This window comes from Spinacia oleracea, chromosome 2 (genome assembly GCF_020520425.1).
Source record: "Spinacia oleracea cultivar Varoflay chromosome 2, BTI_SOV_V1, whole genome shotgun sequence".
In the NCBI taxonomy this organism is placed as follows: Eukaryota; Viridiplantae; Streptophyta; class Magnoliopsida; order Caryophyllales; family Amaranthaceae; genus Spinacia; species Spinacia oleracea.
This window is the reverse complement of record NC_079488.1, coordinates 38,501,071-38,521,545: the sequence shown is the minus strand read 5'-3', so window position 1 is coordinate 38,521,545 and position 20,475 is coordinate 38,501,071. Positions and strand designations below refer to the sequence as shown.

The 20,475-nt window shown below is 35.6% G+C and overlaps 2 long non-coding RNA genes across 2 annotated transcripts; both read right to left on the bottom strand.

The window, feature by feature from the left end:
* Positions 1 to 609: 609 nt before the first annotated feature.
* On the bottom strand, positions 610 to 1,931 carry LOC130466891 (uncharacterized). The gene is made up of 3 exons (XR_008927043.1): positions 1,738 to 1,931; positions 895 to 1,047; positions 610 to 733 (listed from the first exon to the last, which is right to left on the bottom strand). It is a non-coding gene; the product is annotated as an uncharacterized lncRNA (long non-coding RNA).
* A 9,055-nt stretch (positions 1,932 to 10,986) lies between these two features.
* Positions 10,987 to 13,499, bottom strand: LOC130467819 (uncharacterized). The gene is made up of 2 exons (XR_008927761.1): positions 11,920 to 13,499; positions 10,987 to 11,711 (listed from the first exon to the last, which is right to left on the bottom strand). It is a non-coding gene; the product is annotated as an uncharacterized lncRNA (long non-coding RNA).
* Positions 13,500 to 20,475: the final 6,976 nt, after the last annotated feature.

The following is a 20,475-nucleotide window of genomic DNA, read 5'->3' as shown; positions in this document are numbered from 1 at the left end:
TGTTGCTACTGCCTCTCCACCAGCCTTTCCCATTCCAAGTGCAGCAACTCCTGCTTTTTGAGATATGCTGCTGGCACCTGAAGTTCACTAGAACAGCGGAACAAACAAATCAAATGTAGTTCCAAGGTAATTAACTCAGTAATTAGCCAGAGGATTCTTGCCCACTTCTAAATCCTGACATTTGACATGCAAAAACAATTTGATAGTTTGAAGTTTGAAATCCCATCACTTGTTTGGAAGCCAGTTTCAAGTTCAATAGTTATACCTGGCTCTGAATTTTTCCGCATGCCGCAACAAAATGTTTAGGACCAGCTAGATATCCAACTTTGAATTGTAATATCCAGGCCTCTTTTATGTAACACCTCATGTCCTCATCTCCTCATGGAACTTCCTTCATTGTGCCAAAGAAAAGAACCCTTAATTCTATCAATTGCGTTATTTTACTATTCTATTCCTCTGAAAAACAACAACATAAGGTATAAACTTTAAATTGTATGTTTGAACAAGGATGTAGAGATTTTCTTATGGACTTGATAACTTTCCCCAAAAAATTTGAGCATTATACAAAGTATAGTAATAAGTACTCAAGATGATAGATACAGCTACATACCTGTTGGTATAATACTTTGTAACCCACAATCACGAGATGACATCGGGTTGCACAATACTGAAATACATATCCAATCGTATGAAACCATGTGGATATTAACCACCCTTCCTTCTCTGGCCCTCACTTCAATTTATACAGAATGAAATGCAAAACGTATAAGTTTCAGGAACCTTTGAGTTTATAGGATGAATTATAATGCCAAGTTCTATCCCAAATATTAATAGCAAAAGGCAAGAAACAATTGTATGAAAACATTAAATTCTGTGTTTTTAGTAAGAAATTACCTTTTCAAGTATAACTTGAATGAAGACAAGGTAGAAGCATTTGAGGTGTGTATGCAAATGGAGGCCTCTAATAAGTCACATATTTGTAAAATACACCTTCATCTAGAGTAGGAGCATATCCAAGTGAGTGCTAGTATCAATATCCATGAAATCCTGGGAAACAAATGGCAAATATTTCGATCACCAACATGACTGTTGTTTATGAAAGTGAAAATAAACTATGGAAGAGATACAGGATGAGCTTTACAAAGTCAAGTAGGGGAACAACACTGATGGAAGCACCACTTTGTGCACAATAAATGACATGAAAAGAATAGATAAGAAGATAATTCCTACAAAGAGAAGCTCTATAGCAACTATTTTCTACTCAATGAGTAAAAACAAATCTCAGAAATTATAAAATGTCATCGCAACTAAGAAGTAAGAACCTAATACATAGCATAATTAGTTAAAATAGAATATCCAATGCTTCAATGTACAAGTTCAATGTACAAGTTAGGAGAGTTGAATTTGTTGTGGCAATTGTCTCCCACTCTCCGGAGAAGTTCAAAGCTAGCACAAAGACTAGTAATATATGATATGCATCCTAATTCAACAATTCTGAGCAAGTACACAATATATTTCATATTATCTTGTCTAAATTTGTGAAATTAAGTCTAAATAAACGACATGCCAAACGCGCTATTTAAAATAACAAATATGATGCTTTGAAACACATAATTTACAAAAGAATAACAACATCAAATGCTCGATTGGAAGAGCAGACTTCTAACTCGGAGGAAGTTCAGAAAACAAAACTCTTCAGTAAAAACGAATTGGATAATGCAGACAAAGTAACTTTACCACTTAACCAAACCATTTTATGAAACTTGAATTCCAACTTTGAACTGTAATCTCCAGGCCTGTTTTATGTAACACCTCATGTCCTCATGGAATTCCTGCATTATGTCAAAGAAAAGAACCATTGATTCTATCAATTGCGTTATTTTACTATTCCATTCCTCTGAACAACAACAACAAGAACAACAAAATAAACGATAATTTGTATATTATAACTCTTCCAATGATAGTATTATCATCTACAATCAACTAATCTAATTTATGACCATAATTACCAAACAACTTGCACCTTAATTTCAGATAAATGCCAAAAAAAAGCTTCTAAAAACTTTAATTGCAGATTATTAAAGCTAGAATCAATCAAACATCAAATTCTAGAACAAAAAAAACCACCAGATAACTAGGAGATACGAATTCGCAACTTTAATGAGAAGTAATCTAGTAAAATTTGTCGGTAAATCAGATTGGAGTTACAAATTCTCGGAAAAATCAAACAAACACAAATAAAATTGGAGTGACAGATTCTCACACAAATTCAACTGAAGAGCAAAAAACGACCATAAGAGAGATTATATACTTGATAATGCTTGAATCATCAATTTGGAGAAAACCTAATAAACTTGCATCCGGATTTAAACTTGATAAAGCTCGATTTTAATCAAATAATCTCTGATTTGCAGCTGAATTGGACAAATAAAACTTGAATAATTTCGATTTTATGAAGGAATTTCATGAAATCCTGCGATTTTCATCGGTTTCTACGGAGGAGCTTCATCGCCTTCGTCGCCTTTGTTTGATGGAGCGAAAGGAACAAAATGAGGGAGGAGAGAGAATATGAGATTGTTGTAGGTTTTTAATTATTCGCTGGTGGGTGATGGGCCGGTTTAAGTTTTCTGTCATAAAACTTTATCACAAAAACGACGGGATTTGGGCCCTGTCGTAAACCCCATTACAATAACGACGGGATTTGGGCCCTGTCGTAAAACCCATCACAATAACGACGGGATTCAGGCCCTGTCATTGAAGGGTTGTCGTTAATGTACTGTTTTTTTGTAGTGAGTTTGGCTAAGCTCGACTCGAACTCGAAAACTCATAGTCAAACTCGACTCGACTCGAAAACTCGCGAGCTTAAAATTTTCAAACTCGACTCGAACTCGAAAACTAAACCCGAGCTCGAAGTCGACTCGAAATTGGCTCCAAATCAGCTCGAAAACCCAAACTCGAGCTCAAAAACTAAACTCAAGCCCGAACTCGACTCGAAATGGGCTCGAAAACACAAGCACTCGAGCTAAAACTCGACTCGAGATCGACTTGAAAACCCAAAATTGAGCTTAAATTCGACTTGAATCAAATACAAATCTTATAAAAAGTAAGTTTATACCCCAAATCAATATATCCATTAGCCCAAATGAAAGCCCAATGGAAGTGATTTGTACACTTTCACACTCAAAGAGTAATACTTATAACCCTTTCCCCCTTTCCTCTCTCACTTATTTACCAATGTGGGACAAAGTTAATATAACATTTTCTTCTTTCCTCCCTCACTTATTTAACCATGTGGGACAAAATGAATATACTTATTTCCTTCTTTCCTCCCTCATATATGTACCAACGTTGGAGTAATGGTAGAAGACATTTTGACTGCCGAATAGTGTAATCTAGATGGACGATTTAGATTTTCTTTTTTTGTCCTTAATAATTTATTCATCCATTTTAGGAAGAAAAAAAAATATATTTTTTTAAGGAATATAAAAACATAAAATGATGAATAAAAATGATAAAATAAAACATTTATATTTTTATAAAAGTTTATATTATGTATATATAATTCGAGCTTCTTGAGCTTTTCGAGTCGAGTATCAAGTTGCTCGACTCGACTCGTTAAATTTTCGAGTCGATCTCGAGTCGAGCTGATTCGAGTCGAGTTTTGACCGAGCTTTGACCGAGTCGGGTTCGAGTAGCTCGCGAGTTCGGGGAGCTCATAAGCACCCCTACAAGTGTCTACTAAGTGTCCTACATTAGCAATCCAATCTGCAGCTCTATTTGCTTCTTTATAGATGTGCTTGATTTCCCAGATGTCAAAAGAAGCTAGTAGTGCAAGAATATCGTTGATGATGTGTTGAAGCTTCCAAGGAGCGGACCAACATTTCTTAATGCAGTTAACGACTAGAAGATTATCACCTTCAGTTATGTATTGTCTTATGTTGAGTCTAAGAGCTTCTAGTACTCCTTTGTGAAGCCCCATTGCTTCTGGCATGAAGGATTATGTAGTTCCAAATTAAAGGTGCGGGAAGAAACCGACTTTCCAGTTGAATCTCGAAGAATGATCCCTGCCGTCGCTGAATCAGCCTTGCTCGAGCCATCAAAATTTAGTTTGAAAATGCCTGGAGGAGGAGGAGCCCAGTTAACTAGGATGATGGAGGTGGTGGAAGTTGATGTAGTGTTATTGTTGGTGTAGGAGAAGGGGGTACCCGAATTGAGATGTGAGTCAATTTGAGTTCGCAATTGCCACTCTGAATAGAGAGTAGTTGCCTTCTTGTATACACCATACGGGTTGAAACATGCGTTATTATACACACAGTTATTTCTTTCTTTCCATAATTCCCAGCAAAGAAAAATGGTTTTTTCAAGAGAAGCCGGGAATTTTTGAAGATAGGAAAGCAAGTCCAATACGTTTAGGGAAGGAAGTCGGTAGTCCAACCAAGAAGTAACGGAAGGTAGATCCCACATAGTTCTCGAGACTGGACAATGAATGAAGAGATGGTCAACATTTTCTGAGTAGGTGTCAAACAAGGGGCAATTATCTAAAGGTAAGATTTGTCGTTTGTGGAGAGTATTCCGGACAGGTATGCTGTCGTGACAAATCTGCCACAAGAAAATTTTGATTTTCGGGGGGATATCTAGTTCCCAGATCCAATAGAAGGGCCACTTGGGTTGATTAGTAGGAAGGTTATGAGCCAACCATGTATCTGATTTAACTGAGAAAGTCCATGAGGGTGTAAGTCCCCAAATGGGTTGGTCATTCATTTCGGAGATGGGAATGAGAATTCCTTTGATCTTGGAAACCATGTCTTGAGGGAGGACAGTAGCTAATAGAGAAGTATTCCATTGTTCGGTATCTAGGATAAAATGCGCTACAGAAAGAGATTGATCCACTAAGTTAGGATCTTTCCTTAATGAGGTAATGAGATTATTTTGAGAAATCCAGTTATCGTGCCAAAAATCGATCGACTTTCCGTTGCCTAATTTCCAACGGATACCCTTACGGAGAAGTTCTCTTTGGTTTAGGATATGATGCCAAATTTGAGAATCTTCTTGCTTCGATTTACATAAAAAGAATGAATTATTTTTAAGATATTTGTTTCTAATAAGAGTGACCTAAAGGTTTTGAGGTTCTGTTAGAATCTTCCACCCTAACTTAGTTATAAAGGCGTTGTTAAGAGGTCGGGTTCTACGTAATCCAAGTCCACCCATATATTTGGCTGGCAGATGGTTTTCCATGCAATAAGTGGAGTTGCGGAATGCGTTGATGTTTGTTTCCAAATTTTTTTCCTATGAATTGAATCTAGTTGTTTGCAAGTCTTATGGGGTAGGAGGAAGGATGAGCAAACATAAGATGGCAGAGCTTCCAAATTACTTTGAATCAAAGTAAATCTTCCTGCTTTAGAAAGGAATTGGGCATGCCAACTATTGATCCTGTTCTCATTTTTCTGCATAATGAACTTGTAGTCATCTTTAGTTGGTTTATAAGATGAGAAACGATCTCCAAGGTAGCGCCCAAGAGACATTGAGGTAGTCATATTAAAGACACCTGTCAGATTATCCCTCCGAGTATTGCTTGTCATTTTAGAGAAGACAGTTGACGATTTATGAAAGTTAACTAGTTGGCCTAACAGAGCACAAAACTTATCAATGACTATCCTTAGCTGATTGCAAGCAGAGGAAGTGCCCTTACAAAACAGAAGACTATCATCAGCGAACATGAGGCAAGGAATTTTCCTAGTTCTAGGTGCCAGGGAAAAGCCTAGACCCGCTTTTGGGTTGTTTCCTCCGATCGATAGCATAAGAATAAAGACCTCCATACATAAGAGAAAAAGGTAGGGAGATAAAGGATCGCCCTTCCTGATTCCTCTAGTTGGAGAGAAATGTTTGGTGGATGCCCCATTAATCTTGAGGAAGTAAGAGACCGTGGTGACGCAAGTTTTAACCCATTCAATTCATTGGGAGGGGAAGCCAAATGGTTGAAGTGTTTGCCATAAAAAATCTCATTCTATTCAATCATAAGCTTTCTCCATGTCTAATTTAAGAGCACACCACCCTGTTTTTGATTTCGACTTCTGAAAACTATTGAGTATTTCTTGAACTATTAGTAGATTGTCATGGATTGAGCGTTCTGGAGTGAAAACATTCTGAAAGGGGCTGATGTGAATTTGGAGAATGGGACGTAAGAGATTAACTAAGAGTTTCAGATGGCTTTATAAACATTATTACACAAACTTATAGGTCTAAAATGATTCGGATTTTCTAGTGCCTTAATTTTCGGAATTAGGGCTATGATAGTATATATGATTGAGAGCGTGTGGTAATTGGCCATGGTCAAAAAGGATTTTGACGGCTGTGGTTATTTCGTCTCCTATAATAGGCCAGTATGCTTGAAAAAATTTCGGCCCAAACCCGTCCGAACCTGTTTAAGGGGTTCATCTCAAAGAAAGAATTTTTGATCTCTTCGCTTGAGTATGGGGCTAGTAGTTCCTGTTTTTGACTTTCTATAATTAGGTTTGGGATAAAAGATAGGTCAAGTTGACGGGGTCCAGGATAGGTTGTTGCAAATCTTGTTTTGAAGGAATTCACTAACACTTGCTTTATATTGTTTGGATCTTCATCCCACATGTTTAGTTCATTCTTAAGTCTGTAAATGAAGTTCTTCGAAGCACGGTGATTTACTTTTTGATGAAAAAATCTCGAGTTTCTATCTCCTTGTGTCAGCCATTCTTTCCTATGAAAATTCTTCCAGGTGTGTTGACTAAATAACAACAACTTTTCTCGTTTTTTTGCATTCAAAAATGTGGTTTTGGAATAACGAGTTGTAAGGTTGGTCAATGATTTTATTCTGAAGATCCTCATAAATTTTTAATGAGCTTGTTTCTAAGGTTTCCGAATTTAGCGCGGGCCCACGGTCGTAGGGCGTTTTTAATGATGCTTAATTTGGTACGAATTCGATACATTCTAGATCCTGAAATTCTAGTATTTCAGTGCCTTTTGACTATAGTGTGAGACTCGTCGTCGAGGGTCCAAGCGTTTTGAAATGCGAAAAGTTTATTTCACATTTCCGGGGTTGTCATTCTGTGAAAGAGAACCGGCGCATGATATGATACTGTAAAGGATCCGTATTTGATAATTGAGTTACGGAAGATATCCAGGAATGGGCCATTAGAGATAGCTCTATCTAGACGTTGGAGCAGTAAATCTGTTTTATTGGATTTCCACGAGAAGCCTTCTTGAAGGCAAGGGATGTCTGAGGCATTAAGAGAGGCAATGAGGGAGCTTGTGATTAAATTCCCGCCTAATTTGTCGGCAGGGTTTAGAAGTTCGTTGAAATCCCCTATTAGCATCCATGGTAGTTGAATTTGTTGATAGAAAATCGTCATTTCTTCCCAAAACGTATCCTTATGAGGTTCTTGGGCTGGAAAGTAAGCCCCGCTAACCAAAAACTTTGAATTTAGTGTCAAGTGAAGTACAGTGAGATGGGCACATCGAGAGGTTAGGGTGTGATTTAAAACTCTAATTTTGTCCTCATTCCAACAAACCCATATTCCACCCGAGTGATTGGTTGGTTCAATAATAAGAGATTTCTGGAAACGAAGTGCTTTTGTTATGTTTGTACTATTATTGTTGTTAGTCATAGTTTCTAGGACGAAAAGGATATCAGGTTGAAAATTATTTTTCATATTTATAAGTTCTGCAATTGCTTGTGGACGTCTTCCTCCTTGAATATTCCACAAGATTATCTTCATTTAAATCTTAATTGTTTGTTAGATTGGTCATTCACCATCCTTATGAACATAATGTTCATATAAATCCCAAGAAATATGGAATGGAGATGAGTCATTACAGGAATGGAAGTGTGGATTCGATAAAAATCAAGATTCTTAGGCAAGTCATAATCGAATAAAATGATTAGTTTAGCAGACTGATCTCGGGTTGTAAGAATGGTCCCAAAGTAATAGACCATTGCAGATAAAGGGTTTTGTCTCCAAAAAGACTTATTAACCTTAGTAATTTCAATAATACACAAGGAAAGTAAGATTCGGAATTGGCTCTCCATAGTAAGTAAAAAAGAATCCATAATATCCGTGTAAAAGTCTTGTTTTATCAAAGGAAAATTTGGCAAGGCGGATTTATAAATCCGGTTCCAATAAGGACTTTCATCCTATGGCAAGTCAATTATAAGTGCATAGGATATTATTTCAAATTTCTTAATAATGTCTAATAGATAGGCGATAAGTTATCCAAAGAAAAGATAATTTGCAGCAGAGTACAAATTGCATCATTCAAGGTATGTCTAGAAGATGTAATCGAACGATCTGTTTGAAGACAAAAAAACACATTAGAGTACTTCATTGCATTAATAATCACCCCAGAAAGCCGTATTAAAATCCAATCTTTCTGATCATAAAAATGTAAACGACGGGGCACTAAGAATCCCTCAGGCAAGTGGAAATGACCAACATTGCAATCATCATAGGAGTATGGCACAGTTAAGGATTGCCTAACAAATATCAGCTTCAACCTCAAACTTAGCATCCCTTGCATTGGGTTCCTGAAAGAAAGAAGGAGCCAATTTTGAAGAACTAATCCATAACAATGCCAGCACAGGCAACCAATTAGGGGCAACTTGTGACTCGAATCCACCATAATTCTAGTGTAACCAATATAAGTCTTTGCAGAGGATTGAATCTGAAATAATGCAGAGTCTTGAAAGCATGAATTTTGCAGAGGATTGGACGAAAGTACAGGAGACAAAATCATAAAAAACCAACTGATTAATATTGATCAATCCATTACAAGTGAATTTGTGCTTGTATCTAGCCATACAATTAACATGGAAGTCATCTAGAATACCAAAAGGGTGCCTTTCAAACCAGATTATAAACCACAAGCAGCATTTAGAATCTATTACAATGCAATAATCGCAGGCACCAAGCAAAAGAAAACACAAAAGAGAAACTAGGCCCATCCAAAGGGCAAAGAGAACACCAAAAAAGCACAACCCGCACATAAACATCATCAGTTAATAGGAGAGGTAGGAAGAGGATGTTTTCATCCTCTCTCTTCCTACGTTTTGGGGCATCAATCACAAGAGCGCGCAACTGGAAACATGTATGAGTTTGCTTCAACTTCATCCATATCATCTTCAATATCATTAAATGGAGAATCATGTCTTTCAGTAAGATCATTTAACATAGCAGGATGAAGATCAGCAGGGTAAAAATCCGGGAAAATATCATCATAATCAGTGTGGTAATTAAGAGTTTTATGGGTAACACTACCACCAGTAGAGACTCTGAAATCAGCTAAGGCTTAAAACGAATTAGCTATAGGCATTGAGCTATCAGGAGGTCCAACAATGACCATAGGTTTAGCAGCAGATTGAAAGGAAGGTGAAGTAGAGTTCTTACCAAAAGGTTGAGGGTGAAGCCTGGATCGATTACCTTTAATGATAATTCTAGACTTAGTTCTGCGCTTAGAAAGCACAGTGGACCAATCAGCAGTAGGAGAAGTATTCACTAGCAGTAGGGGCAGTAAGAGAGGCAACATCCATTTTGGCAACCACAAGTTCAAGGCAAGGAACTGGTTTTTGAGGGCACAAGTTCATGGTGTGAGAGGCATCCCCACAGATAGGACACACCTCCCACACACCTTCATAAGAGATGTGAAAGATTTGGATATCATGACCAAAATTAAAAGCAATAGACCGGTGCACAGGTTTAGAAATGTTAAGATTAACACAGACTCGAGCAAACAACCCTTTCTCAACATTTTCATTGGTGTATCTGTGTAATCTTATCGGGTTCCCCACACCACTAACAATTTGGGTGAGGTATCTCCAAGACCAGTACTCAGTGGGGAGAAAGGATATTTTGATCCACTGGTCAACATGGGTGATTTGATGGAGTTGTGCTCTGAAATTTTTCCTCCAAGGAAGAAGAACAAAATTTAGTCTCTGCACAAACCAGGGTCTACTATTCCGAATTTCGAGCTTATCAAGGGGAAGAGAGAAATATATTAAAAAACAGCCAGAACCTAAGTACCTGAAAGAAACTTCACCCTTAATGTTGTGCCAATATTTCTTAAGTCTAACAAGAATCGCAGCCTGAGGAACCTGCTCACCCCACGCTTTGCCATGGAGACATCACTCCGCCATCCTTTGCACCTCAGAGTCTACTAAATTAGGAGCATTGATACGTGTCGCTTACCGTATTAAATTAAAAACCTATCTTAGACCTTCATAAATATTAACAAGTAGTAAAAGGGTAAGAAATGGTCGATCCGAAAAGGAAACTTATTAATCTACTAAACATCATAGCTTAACCAATGAAACTAAATTGAACATTATTTACCTAACTATAAACATTTATTTACCTATTTACAAAAAGAGGGGGGTTGTGAAAGTCATACTAACCACTACTTGATAATGGCTAAAAAATACTACTACTACCCCTACTACTACTACTTCTACTTATAATTACAAAAGAGATGACACAACTTTACCAATTCAAATTCATGGTTTTACTAGATTAGGTTCTTTAGTAATTAAATATAACCAAACTTGAGAAATTAATCGATTTAATCTATTAGACTAACTGTAGAGACTTTAGTAAAAAAGACTCCCTATACTCCCTTAAATCGTAATCAATTATGAACTAAGTCAAATTGACTCTAAACCACTCTTACATACACAAATATGATCGCAACCTGTATACTTTAAAAATTGGCAGCATTGGAAATTAGGAGACATCATTAGTCCTAATCAATCTAATCACATAAATGTTTAGACTAATTAGATGAGTTTACTTCATAATCTATACTATACCATGATCGAAGGCTCCAATATAAATTAAGTGCTACCTGTTATACGATTTAAACTAAGCCAAATCATATAATTAGCAATCAAGTACAATCATACATACTGATAGATTGTTACCAACACATACGAATTGTAATTTAATCAAAGTAAAATAAGAAACCCAATTCAAAACTAAATCTGATGATTATCTCATGTAGATTATATTATACCAAACAATGCTGCATACCAACAAATTAAACAATTTAGTCCAACAAAACAATACAGTACTTAAATTGGGGATTGGGGTAATTGAGTAGAAGAAGAACTTATTATATCTTCTAACTAAGAACACCCAAGCTAGCTCCGGCTTCGACCCCGCAACTCGCCGTCGTCCTTCTTGACCTTGAATTCAAGACTAAGCTCTCTCCAATGGCTGCCTTCTCCTTATCAATTACCCAATTCCAGATCTGACTATAATCCCTCAACTCACAAATTTTATGGTTCTCCTTGTGTCGTCTGTGTGTGTGTGGTTTGAGGGGTTGGGCTGCAATTTTATATGAGATAAACCCTAGTTTTTAACCGGTGATATCGGAACTAGAAGATCGGTAGTGTGAGTTTGCCGTTTATGCGCCTTCGAGAAGAAAGAAGCAGTCCCTGTTTTGACGGTTTGTGTGAAGAATTTGTCTTCCTATAACTCACGTATTTACTTGGTGGGATCCCTTCAATAATGTGATAATTGTGGGCTTCAGCTTCTCTTTTAAGGAGATTTAGTGATCCTCCTCTATTCTTTATGTTGGTACACGTTGGATGAAGAATTGATAAGTTGGGACTCTTTCACAACCCCTTTTCATTAAGTAGTATAATTGATAATGTCTCGTGCTTTAGGCTTCGGTTACTCAACAAATTAGCCCTGTGACATAATCAAGTACTATTTAGGCTAATTTAACAATAAAATATAAAACTAAGAAAAATATACTTATAATTATTAAACGTAATTAAAGACCCAAAATAGTAAATAAATGATGACTACATAACTAAAATAAGGGAATAAATATATATGGTAAATAATGTACTTATCAAGCATCAACAGTTATTGTGGCGGAATTAGAACTACGAACCTCTGCAGCAGGAGAGTGTGTAGAGTTTGCAAATGGGGAAGTGGGAGCACTAGAAGAATTGTGGCTTCCCATTGGTGGGGTTGTCAAGGCATTGTTGTAAGGTTGCAGCTGAAGTATCACATAAATTGGGAGGTGAAAGTCCATAGGGAAGCGCAACAGGGTTCGACATAAGAACTGTGGCATAGTTTTGCTTAGGAGAAATATCAGACATGAATAAAGGAGACAAGAATTGATGAGGATTCTGGTTAGGCAAGGCAAGAAGGTTTGAGTAAGGGGAAGAAAGGGAGGTGGAGTGATCGTAGCCGCAACAGTAATCCTATATTTATAGTGATTATCATAAGGGGCAAAATTGGGAGTAAAGGCAGTAGCTTGGGAGTCAAGTACAGGAAAATCATCAGAAACACAACCATTAATTGCAATATGGAGAGCGTATAAGACACGACATATAAGATCAATAAACAGAACCACCAAAAGTATACATGCAACCCATAAATTAAAATTAAAATTAATTAAAACAACAAAACAACCAGTAAAAATGAAGATTAGACACTTCCCTGTTTTAGAATCCGAAGACTTTGTAGTAGTCCAATAAAAGAAGTAGTTAGCACCAATTTCTGAAACCCTATTAATTTTCCGATTGGCCAGCCATAGGAGCAAAACATAGTCACCGTTAAATAAAATCAAATTAGTGGGATTTTCGCCATAATTAACTTCGTAGATTTCGATGGAAATAGACGCAGCTCCTTTAGAGAAGATAAAACGAACCAGGGGAAGTTGAGAAAGATTCTCAACCAAAACCTCCAAAATGATCTTGAAAAAGGGCGAACTCAAAAGAGGATTAAACCCATGATTAACATAGGTAATAGGTAGTAATAATTTCTTATTATAGGCAGATCTAGAGCCTAAAGGGCATGGTAGCCATAGTAGGGAGCAAGAAAGACGAAGGGGGGCTAAGATTACAAGGCAGTGGCTATTTTTTAGGTTATTTCTCTCTCTAGATTTCTTAGGAATTTTTTTTTTGCCTTTTCTCTCTCATTGTTTTTGGTGATACAAATAATATTTCAATACCTAATATCAACTTTAAATATCAGTATCTCTATTCTATAAAGGAACACATAAGGTTATTTTAGAAAATACACTTTTGGTGTCCTCCTCTAAAAAAGACTAACATGTCCCTACTAACCATAAATTATATTAACAATAATTATTCAATATAATAAAAAAGGAAAAAAAAAATCAGTCAATAGCCACAATAAATTAATAAGGGGAAAAAGTCAGAAATAAATAAGGAAATCATTCATCATTATCATTATCATTATCATTACCCATTGACTCAAAAAAATAATTTAAGAAAAAATACAAAAAAAAAAAAACTTAATCACAATAAAGATTACGTAAGCTCAACCACAAATTAGGCTACTAATAAAACATCAAGTAACAACTGGCAAAACGTCAAAATTTTAAAAAAGGAATTTTTTTTTACCAAAAACATAATTACCACTAACTTAACCCACAAAATTCTGGGCCAGAAATTTTTTTAAAAGGAATTTTTTTACCAAATACTTAATTACAACAAACTAACCCAATGATACAAAATAATAAAAAAATAATAAAAAAAGTCAAAAAGTCAAAAAGTCAATCAATTACCTCTTAATTAATATTTTCCTCCATAATGTATGTTTGTTAATGTTAAATTGCTAATAACTTGGGAAAAGATGACAAAATTCCTTATCTCTCACCATTTTAATTCATAACCCCTTAATTCTCTCCATTTTAATTCATAGCCCTTTAATTATTTCCATTTTAATTCATAAAAAAACTATGTTGTAGTCCAAATGGTGAAACGACGCTCAATGCTGCAGCCCAAATAATCCACTCAACGACATTCTTTGGTGTGCGATGTAACTGGAATAGTTGAAATAAGGTGTATCCACCGCAAAGTGCTATTAAGACTATGACCTTGATAGATGAAATATTCTCAGTTTTGGTATTACACTACAAGAAAACACCGATTTTACGACCGCTAAAAGTAGTCGGTAAAAGGGACAAAATAGTCGGTAAAACATTTTTCGACTGAAAGTAGTCGGTAAAGTATGGTCGGTTTAACCCTGGTCAGAATTTGACTAAGCTACGACTGAAAAGTAGTCGGTAAATTAAAGTCGGTAAAATACCGACTACTTATGTAGTCGTTATTTTGCCGACAACGTAAATAGTCGGTAATTTACCAACTACTTTTGTAGTCGTTAATTAACCGACTACTTCTTGGTAAAATACCGACTACTTCTGTAATCGTTATTTTACCGACTACCTTGAAGTGGTCGGTAAAATATCTACTAAAAATGCCCTTTGGGATTTTTCCGACTACAAAAGTATTAAGTACAATACCAAATACTATTACCACAATTAAATCATGCATTAAATATTCGTGCTTTAAATATTCTAAAAACACGAATCTGAGATAATTATTAGACATGTGATATGATTATATTCATAAACAAAACTGTTCATACACATATGATTATATTCATAAACATACTAGTACTACGAGCTAATACACAAATTCACAGTTTGATGTTTGAAATATACAAACTACCTAGCGTAAAGGTACCCCTGCCCCTCCGCCGGGGGATCTTGACGGCCATGAGACTGGAACTGACTACACTGACTGAAAATCTTTCCGTAGGTCTCCATTGCCTCTTTCAACTCAGAAATCATCAATGCATTCCTTCTATCATTTTCTTCTTTTTCTTCTTTCTCCCTTTGCCTCTCAAGTCGCTCTGCTTTTCTCTCCGTTTGTCGCTCTTCTTTCTAACTTTGTCGCTCAAGTCTGTCTTCTTCTCTTTGCCTATGTATCTCAGCTTTTGTCGCATCCAACTTTTGGGTCTTTTGAGAAAGTTTTTGTTGAAGTTGAGAATAAATAGATGGTATGTATGAGCCAAAAGTACCACCACCCCTTATAGGTGGTGCATAATACAGATTTGAGCCACTCCTCAAGCCATGAACCTTTCCCTTCTTTCTCCCACCAACTGTCTCAAAAAATATTTGATTTGGATCCTTTTCAATGCCTTTATTCACGTTATTCAGCAATAGTCTTTTCATTATGTTTCCTACTTGATCCCAAATATCAACAAATGAACCTATATCGATGCCAAATATAGGTCATTTATGGCCTAAAATGACATTTTCGATGCAAAATATCAAAAAATGAACCTATATCGACATTTTAAACTTTTTTATGCTTCATATACTTAGTTATATATTTCTAAGATTCATTTCAAGTTCGTTATGCACACCTAAGGCTCATTTGGGTCGATATAGGTCATTAATAGAAAAAATAGCATTTTCGATCCCAAATATCAACAAATGAACCTATATCGACATTCTAAACCCTTTTTTTTCTTAATATGCTTAGTTAGACGTTCATAAGATTTATTTCAAGTTCGTTAAGCACACCTAAGGCTCATTTGGGTTGATATAGGTCATTTATGGCCAAAAGTGACATTTTCTATCCCAAATATCAAAAAATGAACCTATATAGACATTGTAAACCCTTTTTATGCTTCATATTCTTAGTTAGATGTTCATAAGATTCATTTTAAGTTCGTTATGTACACCTAAGGCTCATTTAGGTTGATATAGGTAATTTATGGCCAAAAATGACATTTTCGATCCCAAATATCAACAAATCAACCTATATCGACATTCTAAACTTTTTTTATGCTTCATATGCTTATTTATATGTTTCTACTATTCATTTCAAGTTCGTTATGCACACCTAAGGCTCATTTGGTTCGATATAGGTCATCTATGGCCAAAAATGACATTTTTGATCCCAAATATCAACAAATGAACCTATATCGACATTCTAAACCCTTTTTATGCTTCATATGCTTTGTTAGATGTTCATACGATTCATTTCATGTTCGTTATGCGCACCTAAGGCTCATTTGGGTAGATATAGGTCATTAGTGGCAAAAAATGGCATTTTTGATCCCAAATATCAACAAATGTTCAATAACGACATTTAAACCTTTTTTACGCTTCATATGCTTATTTATATGTTACTAAGATTCATTTCAATTTCGTTATGCACACCTAAGGCTCATTTGGGTCGATATAGGTCATTAACGGCAAAAAATGGCATTTTCGATCCCAAATATCAACAAATCAACCTATATCGACATTATAAACCCTTTTTATGCTTCATATGCTTAGTTATACGTTTCTAAGATTAATTTCAAGTTTTTATGCATATCTAAGGCTCATTTGGGTCGATATAGGTCATTTTTGGCCAAAAATGACACTTTCGATCCCAAATATTAACAAATGAACATATATCAACACTCTAAACCTTTTTTATGCTTCATATTCTTAGTTATATGTTTTTACGATTCATTTCAAGTTCTTTATGCACACCTAAGGCTCATTTGGGTCAATATAGATCATTTATGACCCAAAATGGCATTTTCTATCCCAAATATCAACAAATAAATATAAGGACACATTCTAAACCCTTTTTATGATTTATATGCTTAGGGTTAGACGTCCATAAGATTCATTTCAAGTTCTTTATGCACATATAAGTCTCACTTGGGACGATATAGGTCATTGATCTTCCAAAAATGCATTTTCGATCCCTAATATCAAAGAGCATTGATTAAAAGTCAGTTACCTTGATCAGTTTCGCTTTGCTACTACATGGTACTTCCCTTTACCCGATATGTCTTTCGTGTGTGTCTTCAAATATAAATTATCGGTCGTAGGCAAAGCACCTCCATTGTCTTTTGCCTTAGTATAAAAGGAATTGTGTAAGTATTCAATGTAGTTACATAGTTAGATAAAAGTAAGGTACATAATTATACTTACCATTTTTAATTTTGCACGTTCAACTGTGTAAATGGAACCTTGAAAATGTGTGGGTTCAATTGCATTGGTTAGTAAACCGCCTCTCCTATTCTTCTTGGCACGCTCAGACCTTTTCAGGAATTCAGGATCCTCCGTTGCATGCCTCATCATCTCTTATGCACCTCCTCAGGCAACCATTTAGGAAGGATTCCACCATTTTTTTCGTGACTTGGTTGTGTATGTCCTTTAGTGTTAATACGACTTTTTCATGGTAGTCATACAAAGCCAAATGGTCGTACTCCGGTAGCCACTTGTGGGTCCGCTATAAAATTTTGACAAAGGATATTTTGTTAAGTTAGGTTTATAACTAAAAGTTAATGTATTAAATAATATGAAAGTGATTATACCTTGAACATATCAAACCAATGCTCTTTGGTATGGCTGTCTACTTGTGAATAACTCGTCCACAAACTCTTGCAATACTTCTGCATGACCTTCGTGATGTCTCGGGCGAGGGAACTATGAATAAACCTTACATAATGAAAGAGGGAAAATAAAATTAGTCGGTAGTTAACAAAGTTCTTATACGTAATAAAATAATTAAAATAAAGAAAACTTAAGTCATACCATAGTTCACCAGGTGTCATTAAAACGACTCTTGGCTCAACAACCTCTTTATCTTGTTGCGTCTCAGGTAAAATCTCACTATCAAAATCACCCTGATTCATGTCATCACCCTGATCCTGAGTGGGTTGTATGATATGTGGACTACCACGAGCACCTCCACGAGCACCTCTACGTCCACCTACACGAATACGACCACTGCCTGAACTTTCTCCTTGACCGGACATCTGTTTAATTAGTAAAACACAAACCAAGCATTAGCTGTATAAGTAAATTCCAAGAACAGTACATGTTCGCTATATGTAAGTATCTAATAGGAAGTAAATGCTCAATAATATAATTCGTTCCATAAAAAGAGATAACATAATTTGCACTTCAAACATAAGATTATCAACATTCGCTCCATAAAAAGAGATAACATAATTCGCACTTCAAACATAAGATTATCAAACTACAACTTAACGTATGTTCAACACAACATTTTACAAACTAAATTGAATCAAACACATCAAGAACATGCTAGCTAGTCGTCATATGCATCATCATCATCATCATCATCATCATCATCACCATCATCCACTACACCATAATAAGCTTTTAATAGCGCTTTTTTCATTTAAACACAGCGCTTATGAAGCGCTGTGAATTACTAGCGCTGTTAAAAAAACAATAGCGCTTTTAATAAGCGCTGTTGAAGTTATCATATTTAGCAGCATTCAAAATATAAGCGCTGTCAAATCTTTTGTAATGACGAAAAATTTAATGCGCTCAACAACTAATTTGATATGAATTAAAATTAGTAGCATTTAACTAAAATACGATGATATTTGTGAGCAGATTCTATATTTCAGGCTCTTTTTATTTAATTAAATACCTGTAATAGAAAATAAAAGCAACAATTTTAAAGCTTATGCTAATTTAACAATTGAAATAATATATACGATTCAATTTCATTTCTGTCATATCAAATAAGCGTCTCACTGTATTATAACTTTAAAATAATATACAATCTATTATCTTCGATAAAAAGAAAGAACTATAAATGTTATATGTGAAGGAAATAATGCCCTTGGTCCAAGTATGCATTCTATGTTAAGTCTAATAAATGCGGTTCAGTATTAATTAACAAGTTAATAATTCAGTGAGATCAAGTGAGCTGAATGCCTAGCTAGAGGCCGCTTCAGTTCAAGTGGAATTAATGATATTAATCCACAGCTTACTCTTGACTGAACCCGTAGGGTCACACAAATAGTACGTAAACGGATCAAGTATTTAATGGCATTAAATACTCCATCTATGAATATTCGGAACCGACGGATCTTGGTTTCAGTGGGAGCTAAGATCGTCACAGGCAAGAAATGAATACTCCGGAAACGATGATATTGCCGGAAACGGAAATATGGATCGTATCGGAAATATGAATATTATCCAAGTCGTAGATGTTGCCGGAAACGGAAACATGGTACGTATCGGAAAATATTGTTGGAAATGGAAATATTACCAGAATCGGAAATATTGCCGGAAACGGAAATATTGTCAGAATCAGAAATATTACCGGAATCGGAAAATAATTCCGGAAACGGAAATATTAAATATTTGTTCGAAACGGAAATTAATTCCGGAATCGGAAATATTGAATATTGTTCGTATCGGAAATAGATTCCGGAAATGGAATTTTAATCGGAAGCGTATCGTACGAATTAGCATCGGACGAGGCCTGCCGGACGAAGGCCCAGCACGAAGCCAGGCCATCGCCCAGCAAGCACGCACGCCACAGCCCAGCGCGCACAAGGCCACGCATGCGTGGGCCGCGCTGCGTGGGCTGCTGCTCGCATGCGTGGGCAGCCCTTGTGGCTGCCGTGTGTGTGTGAGTTTGAGCTCATGCGAGATTCCTGAATCTGCAAGAGTCAGTGTATGATTAAATGTCTATTCCTATTGGATAAATTGATTAAGTAGAATTCATGTAGAATTCTAATTCCAATTAATTCGCATCCTACTAGGATTACGATTCCTTTTCCATAACTCTATAAATAAAGGCCTAGGGGTCATAATTTATACACAAGTTTCAAAGTATTCAAAAGTGAGTTTTTTGAGAGAAAATTCAAACACCCATCTTGCCCCAAAAGTGCCGAATTTTCTGAGTACCTTAAGGGCGATTCTAGTTGGTCAATCTTAAGGCGGATCCGGACGTGCTGTGGACTTTCTACGGAGGGACGACACTTGGAGTCCTAAAAGACTTGTTCTTGTTCGGTTCGGGCGCAGCTAGGGAAGGCACGCAACAAAGAGTATGCATCTAAACTATGCTAAATGATTATGTGTAAATAATATGTTTCCTGGGTTAATGGTTGTTTCCGCATGATCTATGTAATGTCATATGTATCATAACCTAACAGTGGTATCACGAGCCCCTTATTATTTTCATAATCTAAATTGCATGAACATGGTTAAATATTACAAATTTGCAAGAATTAAAAGGGGTGATTAATTTTCGTAATTGTTAATTAGTTGCAAATTGCGTTTATTTAATTATACGTACGCAGTTTTTCGGCAGTTTCTTCATTACTCATCCGAATTGAGTGATTTTTGTGTCAATTCCGCATGTAAAAGGCATTCTAAAATTTTGACAAAAATAGTTTTTTTCTGCCGAACCCAGAATTCTCAAATTCGAAGCCTAACTATGACTTTTCGAAGGTTTTAGTTTTTCGAATGCAAAATTTCGTAAATTTAAGATGTTAAATTAAATATTTGCGATTCTTGTTGATAAATCTTGAATATTTGATTGACCTATTGCATATGTTTAACAAGTTTGAATGCCTAGTCTTGTTAATTATGCAATCTAATTTGTAATTATGATTAATTTGTTGAAAATTAGAATAATTTAGAATTAATTTGATTTTCATAATTAATTGTAATTTAATTAGAAACCTATGATTAAAAACCACCATAAAAATTGTAAATTTACGATAAATTTTAAATTTTTATGACCTAGACTTGAATCCATATCAATCGGAAATCAATTGGATAATAAATTTTCGATTTTTCGCCCTAAAATTATGAAATTAATATTATTTATTAATTTGTCATTAA